Raw genomic sequence first — 8,319 nt, forward strand, 5'->3', positions numbered from 1 at the left:
CCGATAATTTTTTAGACTCGATGCAATTTGCCCAAGACCCAAATGATGATGATTCCGGAATGAGTTTTGATTCAATTGCATTACATAATTTAGACACTTAAAAAAATACATATTATTGCTATAGTCTTAAAAGAGGAATGCCTCTTTTGTCAAAAATGTGAGTCCCACTTACTCACTACCACATATGTGAAAAAACTGTTGGGACGCGTCTTATTCAGGTAAGAGATAAGATAGACAGATATATCAGATTCCAAGGACAATAATGTAAGAAGAGATAAGATAGACAGATATCAGTTTTCAATATCAGATTTCAAGGACAATAATGTAAGAAGAGGGACATTATTTCACGTGACGATGGGGCCCAGATGTGTACCCGACTGAGATAATAAGATTCCATTTTCATTTGAAATCCGGAGTTTGAAGTCCGTCCGAAGACATCTATAAAAGCAGACATTATCAAGACAATAAGAGATAGAAGGCGAGAAAAAAGAAAAAACAATCACTATAAAAAAGCTCTAAAAATCCTCATACCAACATCTTTACCATAAGTTATCTTTTGGTTTGTAAAAAAGTTTTTAGTTCTTTAGTGCTTTATTTTAGTAAGTTTGTTTAAGAAAAGCTTGGGAGCTTTTTCGGGTTTCCCGAAAGGGAAACTTCACTCTATTCTAAATAATGTAAGTTTTCATATTTAAGCTTCTAGTAAACTTTCCATATATGTAAATTATGTGTGTTAAATTATGCGTGTTAATAAAACTTTAATCTTGTAAATTTATGTAAATTTATGAATATCATCATGAATCTATATTACTTAGTATATGGTTAGTCTCTTAGCTTCTTATTTGTATCGATGGATTAACCTGTAAATTCCTAGGATATTGTAAGGTTAAATGTTCTGAGAAAGAAACTATGAATAACCAAATCCAGGGTGTGGTTAAAGAAGAAAACTTTTAAGAATAAAGGCTAAGAGAAAGAGATTAACAGTAATATTTAGATTCATGAATGGACAGAGTCCATAAAAAAAAGGAAGTTAAAACTAGAACCTAATATGATAACTACATAATAGAATAAGAGAGTGAAGGAGTACTGAGTAGGATTTTACAACATTAAAAGATTTACGAAATTATTGAACCTTATATCACCTTATTTTATTATTGAACCTTATTTTATATATATATATATATATATATATATATATATATATATATATATATATATATGTATGTATGTATGTATGTATGTATGTATGTATGTATATATATATAGTTGAGCTCAAAGTGTTAATTGCATAAACATAATAAAATTTTTCCAGAAAGTCATTTATTGTTATCAATAAGACTCATTCCCGACCTTACTCATACCCTTTCCGATTAATTTGGCTCTGATACCAATGGATGGGACGGATGGAGTTTCGAAAGAAAATCTTAAGAAAATTCGAAAGAGTAACGGAAAGGAGAAAGAACAAGCAAACACTTAAAACAAAACTTAAAAGAAGGAGAAGAACAAAAGCGGTAAACAAACTAACTTTAAAATCTCAAAACATTAAAACATAAAATTAATACTTTAAATAAGTAGAGAAAATATGTACTTACAGAACTTTTTTACTGATGTAGGAAAAGGAGAGAGAACATGGAAGAGAGAATTCTTTTGTTTAAATTTGGGAGATTTCTTCCCTTTATTTAGAAATCAAAATTGGATAATAAAATTTTCATCTAGAAAATACACAATTTTTATAAAAAATATATATAGTTGTGTTGCAGTCATTTAAATTATTTTGAAGGTTGGAAACTCCTAGTGCTATAAGAAATTTCTAGGAGGAGAAGGTAAACTTTCTTTGTGTGAAAATAAATTTATTTTAAAGATATTTTTATCTTTTATGAAATTACTCTCACCTTTTGACATAGTATTTAGTTAGGGAAGATAAGACTCTTTCCTAGTACTCTGGTACGGATGTCATCTATTTGGGAGGTACAATGCTTTATTTGTGTGATGAAAGGAATACCTTTTATAATTTCTTTATTTATGTCTTTGGTAATCATAAAGTCATTTATGAAACAAATTTCATCATTAGTTTATAATTTATTACAAGCTTTTCTTCAGTTGCGGAAATAGTCGGATTGTGCCTTTATCTAGATATTTATTAGTAATTATTCCCTCAATAATGCAGTTTTGATCTATGCCTATATCAAATAATGTAATTTTATGAATGGCATAATTAATATTTATAATTAATGTGGTAAGGATGTGATAGCTTTGTGTTCTTACGATCATAATTACATTAATTCCTAATTTAGATAGAGGTTCTTCGAGAGACTCTACTTCTTTTGATGTTTCTCCCGATTCAGTTTTATATTGTTCTGATCCCTAATTAGGTGGTAGATTTCTTAATGTTCTGTTAGTAATTGATTCAACTTCTAAAGTGTTGAGTCACTGTTTAATTTCATTTATTTCATCTATTTTTTGTAATAATTCTGCCTGAGTACTTTGTAAGGTTATTTCGAATTTAATTGGCTGTTTAAATTTATTTAAACATTTGTCATATCAAAATGCTTAAAAAGTTCTATTATCAAATTGTTTAACACGAACTAAATTTTTTAAGACAATTAAGTAATTCTTTTCTTAAAATCAGGATCCTCAATATGATCGATCATATCAAAGAATGTTTCTTTATTGCTACTTGTGATGGAATTTATGGAATTATTCCTGCAGGTGCAAATTGCACTGCCACATTCACAAGGGTCTGATGACTTATTATTATCAAAATTATAGGCTATATTCAACTGATCAACATCGATCAGATTTTCAATGGAGGATGAATTGTTTTCATTTTCTTCTAGGATAGAAAATAATTTATTCTCAACTTGTGTTTTCAATTTTAACATATTAATTTTTCTTTTTTTTGGTTAGTGGTTGGGCAGTCTTTTGCTTGATGTCCCATTTTTCCGCACCCCCAATACCTATCAGTGTTGTTTAGAATGAATTTATTTATGGTTAGATTTTTTGAATCTCTTTTTATAATGACGGATTTTTTCTGATTTCTAATAATTCTTATGGATCCTTTTAATTCTTTTAGAAGTATTTTATGATGGGACGGATAGTGTAATATAACAGAAGCGTTCACAAAATTTTCAAGTTCATTTTGTGATATTTTACTATCCCTTTTTAGTTGATTTTTAAGTTTAATATCTTTACACAGTTTTAATACACTAAATCTTATAAAACTTACAAAGTCACCATAGGTTAATTGATTGTAAGAAATTTTTCCTTCAAAGCTATCCTTTACTTTTATTCTAACCTTTTCAGCAAATAGTATTGGTAAACACTAATAAATTTTTTCTTTTCAATAGTCATGATTGCAGTCTTTGCGAATCATAACTTTGTTCATGAAAATATCTTTATACTACCTAAAAACGTCTAACTTCGGACAAGATAGGTTAGACAATATTTCTAAACTTCTATCTTGAAAGAATTGAGGTTCATCTATAAAATGTTTAACTATACTATAAATCAAGCTAACAGTGACATCTTCTAGAATTTGATTTTCTATAGTTTGTCCTCCAGGCTCAGTTTTAATTATAGGGATAATAGTAGTGACATTTACTATCTTTTTCCTATTATCTACGGTGAGGTAGTTCCCACCATTTTCTTAACATACCAGTATTTTATATGTCGTAATGGGCATATCCATTTCATGTAATTTATCTTATGTTTGATGTTTCACGAGTTCCATCAATATTCCGTTCCATAATTTCACTTCCAGATTATGAAGTATGAGATAGAAACTCATTATCTTCATACTGCATATCCGGAATGAAAGGTCTCTTGTAATAATTTTTTTTAATGAAATAATTACAATTTAATTTATTAAATTTAATATCATTGTCTTTGGATAATGTATTATGGCCTTGGATTTTAAGTTTTTATTAATTATTCCTACAAGTTCATTTGTAATTAAATTTCTCTTTAAATTTACGAAATTTATCTTTGAAATATTCAAGTAATTAAAATATTGGGTGGACTTCTAAATCCTTATTTTTACCATTGTAGGAAGAGTTTGGTTTATCCTTAATATCTGATTTATTATCAGCTCTTAGGGTTTGATTAGATACTGCGTAAAGTAGTTGATTTATATAATTATTTTGTTACAGTATTTTATGTATATCTTTATTTGTTGGTTCACCTTTTGTGTCTATTATATCCATTTTAAAGGATGAGATAGTAATTATTTTACTTTCTATTGGTAAATTCTTCTAACGGAAAAATTGTAGACTCGTCTACTTTATTATTTTTAGTAGTATAATATTTATTAACAAGCATGTTTAATGACTCTTTTTGATCGTCTAATTTTTTTGTGTATTTGTACCATTTAAAAACTCTATGTTGAATGTTAATCTTTTAATATTATTAAATCATTTATTTCTAAATGTTATTCTTCCTGATAAATAATATCTTTCTATATATCATTGTTTTTAATAATATTTCCTTGACTAGTCCAAAGTTTATCTGAATATATAATATTTGGTGCAAAAGTTTCATCTAATCTAATCATGCATAAAGAATATTTTGTTTCTTGAATTTTATTAGTAGTGGGACTAGTAGATTTTATGGGTATAGAATTCATAAGTTCATATTCTACTTTGGCAATCGTTATTGCTAAATCTAACCCTTTAATTTTTTATCTGTCTTCTAAGAATATTTCATCTTCCTAGGTCCTTTGTTATGGAGAAAGAAGGTCTAGAAAATGACATCCTATTACTTGAAGAGATTTGACCACAAGATTTAGTTCTTACAAATTTTTAATCTATTGATCCATCTGAATATTTAATTACTTGATCAATATTTGGATTTTCTTCTTTAATTTTTAGCTCTGTTATGGAGTCAAAATGTCAATCATCTTTTGTTAATACCTCATCTTATTTTATTATTTTTGGGACAAAGGTGTTATTATGGTTATGATTTTCTTCCATGAGCATGGTAACTCCTTTATTACTTATCATTTTAGCCTTAAGGTCTAAGGTAGTTTTCAATAATTTATAATATATCCTATATATTATGACTATTTCTCTAGTATTAGCTTTGCTATTCATGTTTTTAGTTCTAACATTTAATGTTAATGTATCAATAATGTTTTGATCATTAATATCTATTGAATAATTAGAATAACAGCTAAAGTATATCGGGTCATTAGCAATGTTACTTTGTAGTACTACTAATAATGAATCATCAAAATTTAATAACATATTGGCTCTTAAGAAAAGACATATGGGTACATCTTAACTCAATTTGTAAAACGGAAAATGACCTAAATTATCCTTAAAATATTAGAAATGGTACAAAATTATCTTCCATCCACCTATTAGCTTTAGAATACCCTTCTTATCCACCTATTGACTCCAATACCATTGTCATCCACCCTTGAGTTCAAAATTGACCACTTATTAAACGGTTTTAAATTTAAACTATTTAAGTATTTTTTTAAAATAAGTGGCGCTCAACTATTTGTTGTAAATTAGCTTATTATTATTATAATTTATAAATCAATCCTCAACCCACTCATTACTAATTCAACCCACTCAATTAATAAACCCGCTTTATTACTAATGCAACAACAGAAAACTACTGTTAGTGAGTGTTTCTAAAAATTTGAGATGAAAATGTGTATAGAAGTACATTATCATACATTCAAGTCATCAATCAAAACATTTTATAATTCATGTGTCTAAATAAAAATTACCGATAAACTTAAAAGTCTTACTATATTCATCTTAATTTTTTCTTCGTCTCAATTATGTAGTGTACTTAATAGATATATATTTTTTTAAAATAATATATTAAAAGTTTAATAATTTAAAAAATCATAATTATTTAAAAATTATAAAAAAAAATACATGAACTAATTTCGGGATGTACTATTTCTTTATCTTTAATCATAAATTTTGAATTCAAGCTTGAAAGAAAATCCTATTGAAAGTTTTCTCCTAAATAAGCGGCTTAACCTGAATTTAATTGGAGTTTCAATTTAAACTCAAATAATTTTGAATATTATTTTCATGAATCTGTAAGATTGTCGTTGTTTTTGTTGTGTTTATGGTGATTTTGTTATTAGAATTGATTTATTAATTTGGTGGATGGTGGATTGCTTTATAAATGATACTAATAAATTAAATTATAACCAATAGTTGAGTGCCAAGTATTTTGAAAAAATAATTAAATAGTTTAAATTTAAAATCGTTAAATAAGTGGTCAATTTTGAACCGAAGATGAATGACAAGTGTACTTTGGAGCAAATAAGTGGATGAGAAGGGCATTTTGGAGTCAATAAGTGGATGAAGGATAGTTTTGTACCATTTTCAATATTTCAAAGGTATTTTAGACCCTTTTCCGTTTATAGAATGGTTTGACTGCTACTTGGATAAGTCCTATGTGAAGAAATTTATAATTTGTCTTATACACATTAATATTATTAGTTGCTAACAATTTAATAGTCTCAATATTTTTATTAATAGCAATAATAGACTCAGAAGTCTTAATATTATAATTTTTAATAAAATTAAAGTGTCCTGTTTTATAAACCTTTTAAAGTGTTCTTTAGAAATATTCCAATTTTGTATATCACTTTTAATTTCTGCAAATTTATTAGAGGTGACTAAGATGTTAATATTATTTAAAATATTTTGTAGGTGAATTCATTTTAAATTGATGGAGAATTTAGGGGAAGAAGAACACTATTCTGGGCTTAAAGTCTAATTTAAAGGTTAATATCATAATAATAAATTTTTTGTGTAGCAATTATTGTTACTTTTTTCACTAACTTCTTTGATTTTATTCCTCTACGCTTGACAACGGGAACACCCTCCAGGTCCGGCTCTACGACACACAGTCTGAGCTAATCTAACAAAAAAGAACGAGTTTACAATTGTCTAAACCGAAATTTATTCGGTTACCTGACTTTGAGGAATAAAACTAAGAACGTAAGTGAAAAAAGAACATCAACTACCAAACTCCAAACTTATCATACCCACCGCAACCTAAGTTTTGATATTGTCCGCCCTAGGACAACGTAGAGACTTAGTCCTTCCTAATCATTTCTTTTCTGATCAACTTGACTCTAACACCAATGAAGGGGACGGACCGAATTACGCTATGAAATCCTAAGGAAAATTAAAATCCTAAGGAAAATTGAGCAGAGTAACAGAAGAGATCAAGAATAAGCAAACACTTGAAACAAAACTTTAAGAAAATAAGAACAAGAACAGTAAATAAAAAACTTTTAAATTCTTAAAACATAAAACTTAATATAGAAATAAGTAGAGAAAGTATATTTACAAAATACTTTTTATTGATTAGGGAAAGTGAGAGAGAACATGGATGAGAAATTAAAAATGGAAAATGTGGGGAAATGATGGGCAAATGTAGAGTGTTTTTCAAAGTTGTAAGATTTTGAATGTCCTCTACTGATACAAGTTGAAAGCCTTAATAGGTCTCAAAAGTGCTAACTAAGTTAACTTATTATGCTATATATTCTACATATGTGCATGCACTAATATATACATTCTTTTTACATGTAACTACTAACTATTACACATAACTGATGATAATTATACGTGGCTTGAAATACATGCCACGTAGGTAGAACCACTACACGTAGCTTTTGTTGAATTTACTACATGTCTATCCTTTTTGAAGATATACTTGCTGAAAAATACATCCTGACACATATATCTTGTTGTTTGGTCCTTTGGTATGAATTTTTGTTCCTAGGGGTCCACCTGTTTGCTTAATTGTTGACGTAATATATTTATCATATACTTGACACATTCTTTTCTTTATTGAAGATGATATATATCCTCATTATTTTTTTCACTGGTATGTGAGGATTCAGTGTTTAATAACTCCATTAACTTCTCATGATTGGTATTTTTATCGAGAATTGATAAGGCTTCTTCGAGCCTTTTTTTTATATTCTTCTTTTGGAACTTCGTATTTCCTTCGTGATGAAGAGTCGAAAACTAACCTATCATCGTGATCTTTTGGAGTTCATCCTTTAATTTTGACAGTCTTAGTCAGATATTTGATCCTTTTCAAATTCATGAATATCAAAGAACCAACTGATAATATAAGATATCCTTTTAGAAATAAAAAAACTTGCACAATTTAATATATTCTGGTAATGTAGAGATATTTTTCTCTATATGAAACTTTTCAAATTGTATTAAAAACTTTCGTGACAATACATATTTATTTATCCTCAAACTGGCTCCACTATTCGTAAAAGCATCGAGGAATTATTGTGCTTCTGATATCTTTTTAATATTTAACAAA

Source organism: Solanum lycopersicum, chromosome 11 (assembly GCF_036512215.1).
Source record: "Solanum lycopersicum chromosome 11, SLM_r2.1".
Classification (NCBI taxonomy): Eukaryota; Viridiplantae; Streptophyta; class Magnoliopsida; order Solanales; family Solanaceae; genus Solanum; species Solanum lycopersicum.